We start from the raw sequence: 5,358 nt of genomic DNA, 5'->3' as shown, positions 1-5,358 counted from the left end.
TGAATAATAAGAAAGTTATCCTATCGGGATTGTAGCTAGCAATTGCAATTGGGGTTTCAATCCACATAGGAAAAAGAGCAAACTCTTAGTGAGTTTATAAGCATAGATGTGTAATGAGTTTACAAGCTTCTATGCATGTTTTTAATCTAACACATATGCGTGCGTAGGGGGTGCGAATCATGGATTTTATAAAAAAAAAATCAACGAACTCATGTGTAGGCGCGATCTGCGGACATGAATGTAGCTCCGAAATTACAGGCCCGCGCAAGCCACATTTTTGCAGAACTTTATAGGTTTGGTCCCTAATATAACTTTTGTAACCGATACTTTTAATGTGAGTTAATGCATAATTAATTTATATAATTTCTAATTAATGAGTACAGTTACAAAGACTATTATATAAAGAGACATTTGCTTCTCATTCTAATACACGAAATCGAATACTCTCTTCTCCTTCTTTTCGCATACAATTTTTGGCGATTTTTCAGGCAAATGATTAGATCCGACAGTACATAATGCTTCGACTGTTGTACCCTGAGAACAAACGACGAATTCGTTTAAGGAAATCGTATCAAATACGAACCTCAGTCAACCGGCATGATTATTTACTAATTATTTATTTTGCAGATTTATTAATGAAAACCAACAAATTTTGTTTGTTAAGAGATAAAAGCATCAATATCCCTATGATTGGAGCAATACTCGAAGATGATACAAGGAGAAGAGTGTTGGATAAATTTATAAGTTATGGCAATGTGAGGGTATCATAAGCATCAGAACACACAAAATAAATATATGTTGACATGTTTTTGGTGGAGTTTATCGAAATGATTAAAATAAATATATGTTGACCTGTTTTTGGTGGAGTTTATCGAAATGATGTATTTATGAAGAGTGGAAGATGTTAGGGTTTGAAAAGATGGGCTGATATATATACAATTGATTAATATACAACAATTTTTTTAATACACATAATAATAATAATAATATTATTATTATTATTATTATTATTATTATTATTATTATTTTGTATTTTTGCAATTCCTGTAAACATAAAGTGTGTAAATATGAGTTCTCACTATAAAGGCTAACATACATATGCCCAAGGGGTGAAGAAAGTAAACATGAAAAGGAAGTCAAAGGAGAGAGAATCGAGTACAAGGAAAGTACGGATGCGAATCTAACGAGTAAATTTGCAAAATCTGAAGCCAAAAACTTTATTCCAAAAAAGGAGGTTTCTTCATGGATGCAACTTCCTTCTTCTTTCCATAGTTTAGACAAACCACTTTATCCATTATTACTCGATGTAAATGCAAACCACCATCCCCTAAGATTTTAATAACATTAACATTTTTACCATATTTCACATATGACTACTTTCAACCAATATGTATGATCAACGATGACAATAAAAGTAGTTATTTGGCCTTTTTTTTATCCACAGTGACAACAATGATACGGAACATAAGCACATTTTATAATTTTCATCAACAATAACAAAAAAAAAAAATTAAGACTATAAGCGTGATTTTAAATATAATGGATTGATTGACTTCACAATCAAGTTAATGCTATTTATCATATCTAATTTTTTTTCCTACTGCCATCATCGTTAGAAAAATTAATGCATCTCTAGATTATTTTTAGATAGAATTGGAGAAGGAATATTTATGTAAATACGCACCATTAAATCTTATATATATATATATATATATATATATATATATATATATATATATATATATATATATATATATATATATATATATATATATATATATATATATATATATATATATATATATATATCAGCTTCACAAAAAAACATAACAACTCAGTATTATTAGGCTATGTGGTATCCTTACAACACATATACGCGTGAAAACAATTCCATATCATCAAATGCGCTTTCACAACAAACCCATTATACCTTTGGGGATGTTGTTCACTAGTGAAGAACCAATGAGAAGAGAGAGAGAGAGAGAGAGAGAGAGAGAGAGAGAGAGAGAGAGAGAGAGAGAAGGAAAAGAGAGATAGACACAAAGACTTTGGTGATCTTCCGTGGTAGTCACCACTCCACAACAAACCCACTATGCTTTGGGATGATGTTCACTAGTGGAAATCCCTTCCACATAGGATACCTACGCGTGATGAAACCTCCATACTGTATGACCTTAGTAGTAATAATAATTTATTGTGGTGTTATGATGTTGAATCTTAATTATTGTTATTTTGTTATTATTATTGTTATATAAGACAAAGGATATGATCAATAATGTTCTTTATTTAGAAAATAGATAGAAATTTACGAAATGGATATATATATATATATATATATATATATATATATATATATATATATATATATATATATATTAAGACCTCCCTTGTATAAAATGGGTGATGGGGCATGGGCATTAGGTGATAATTGTGTGGTAGATGGGCATGGGGAGATGATATGAAACGTGAGATTTTATGTTGTACGACTTGGCATATCTACTGTTGCATTTGTTTGTCAGCCATAGCCACCCTTTGTAAACTCTCAAATCAGTTGCTTTTTCAATTATTATTTCTCTGAAAATATACTAATATAATCAAATATAATATAATCAAATACACTTTTACCATTGTTTTCCTTAATAAATTAATACAAAACATCTAAGGACATTCAAAATCATAATTTATCATGGTTCGAATATTTTTATTTTTCGTTCACTATCAAAATCCACTTACTATACATACTTTTATTGCATAGTTTGAACAATATATCTCAAGACTCAGTGGACTACCTTTTCCAGGCTAATGCAGGATGTACAGCTTCAAAGTGTTCTAGATAGATTGGGATGGTCTTTTGATATCTTTGATATTTTTCTAGTTTCTTCAGCTCGTTCTTTTCTTGACAGTGGGTTGATTACTTTTCGACAGATATGACTACGAGATGAAATAATTGGGTTCCTATTAAACTCAATATTCTTATATGGAGGGTGCAACTTCAGAGCATTCCTACAAGGGAGAGACTTTCATCTAGAGGTATTCTGGTAGAGACGATCATGTGTCCTATATGTTCCTGTTCGGTGGAGACTATTCATCATATGCAGAATGTTCTGATTTGATGGATATTTGGAGACGTATTGCTATATGGTGGGGTCTAAATCTCCCGAATCAGATTACTATTCATTCTCTTCTCTCTTGGTCCGATATAGTGACGTTGAGGGCTAGTCAACGTAAGATTTTCGATGCGGTGGTTATAACAACATTTTAGTGTATTTGGAATTTCAGGAATGCCATCATTTTTGGCACGGTTATTCCTAAAAAAGCTTTGCTCTTTGATGACGTAGTTGATAAAGCTTACTTTTGGATTTCAAATAAATGTAAAAAAGCTAAGTTAGGAAGGTCTACTTGGCTTCATAATCCCTTTTCTATTATCATGTAATTGTTTGTTCTAGCTTGTTGCTAGTTTAATAAAATTCTGTCTTTCAAAAAATATATATCTCAAGAATGTACTTAAGGGGTATTGTTTAACCAATCATATGAATAATTTTAAAATAATAGATATTCTAGTAATCTGATCACTTCAGTTTTATATTCAAGTGATCAATTGTGTTAAGTTCATATAAGAATGTTGTCTTGTTTGAAGTTGACTTGTCTATATATATATATATATATATATATATATATATATATATATATATATATATATATATATAGCTAGGTTATAATGTGGATGAACAACTATTATGCGGACGTATGGACAGTGCTATTCTATGAGAATTACTAAGAGAATAGGTTGTTTAGTAATGTGAATACGTTCAACCTCACACAACTATTGTCATTTTCATGCATTCTCACAAATTCTTATTCATTTTTGTTTTCACGCATCGTTTTTCACTCATTTTCATTCTTACAGAATACGATTCAATAAACATTGTGACAACATTCTAGCAGAATGAGAATAAAAAAAATAAGTCTATAATAACCTTATAGACGATTTAATTAGCGAGAATGTGTAATAAAGACAATAGTTATGTAAGATTGAATGTATTCATATTATCAAACAACATATTTTATTCATTCTTATAGAATTGCATTGTCCACACGTCCGCACAATGGATGTCAATCCACATTTGAACCTAGCTCTCTATCTCTCTCTCTCTCTCTCTCTATATATATATATATATATATATATATATATATATATATATATATATATATATATATATATATATATATATATATATATATATATATATATATATATATATAATAAAGTATATTAGTCATATCCTAAATTTTAAGAGGTATAAGTTATAAAACTTTTTATACAAATCAATTATGTATAAATAATTCATTAATATTTGTCAAAAGTTTAAAGACTTGAATTAAGGAAAGTAATTAAGAAATTCAATTTAAAGCAAAATGAAAATTTTAAAATATTAAATTCATGTATATAAATTTATTTACGTTTTTTAAACTAGACACCAATATTAATTAATTTATATCAATAGTATAAACAAACAATATAAATATAAGGTATAAAGCTAAATATTCTATTTAAAAGTGATAATTTTTTATTACATAATAACTAATAATAAAATCTAATAATTATTTTTCCCGTAAGAAACTATTCGCCAAAAAAAACTATTTATCGTCGCCGCTTTGTGCGGATAGACATCTGGTGTGTGTGTGTGTGTGTGTGTATATATATATATATATATATATATATATATATATATATATATATATATATATATATATTCTAGCGATTCCTTTTAAATTACACTTGCATCTTTTTCTTACGCTGGTGGGTATGGATCATACCCATCCACAATGTTATCACAACACCATATTCTCTCCACCATTCTTAAGCAACAAGATAGCGGATGGTATTTATTGAAGGGAACGACGTTGAGGTAAAGAAAAACAATGGAGGAAAGAGAGAAGTGGACGTTGTTGAGGGGAGTTGTGGTGGTAACGACTAACGAGGTATAACACAACAAGATTTGGGGGCGGTGCTTTTTCCTCCTTAACGGCTTTGTGGATGTGCCACATAGGCTCCTCCATGCTGTTTCCGTCCCACGCCTGATAATCTCATAACATTTAGATGTGAAAATAATATGCCAAGATCATCTTAGGTAAAGCTTTTGAAAGTGAGAATAGTACTTTTAAAACATAAATAATTCTATACACTATATTATATTATAGTATACTAAATTCTTTTATGCTTGTAATATAGATTTATATAAAAAATCTTAAAAATAAATAGTTAAATTTAGAATAATGTTAGTGGGTTACACAGTTATAAAAATTAGAGGATGTTTATCAACCGTACATACCGTTACATAAATATAAAAATTAGGA

Source organism: Lactuca virosa, chromosome 8 (genome assembly GCF_052849685.1).
Source record: "Lactuca virosa cultivar CGN04683 chromosome 8, Lactuca_virosa_CGN04683_v6, whole genome shotgun sequence".
Classification (NCBI taxonomy): Eukaryota; Viridiplantae; Streptophyta; class Magnoliopsida; order Asterales; family Asteraceae; genus Lactuca; species Lactuca virosa.
Note: the sequence above shows the minus strand (reverse complement) of the source record.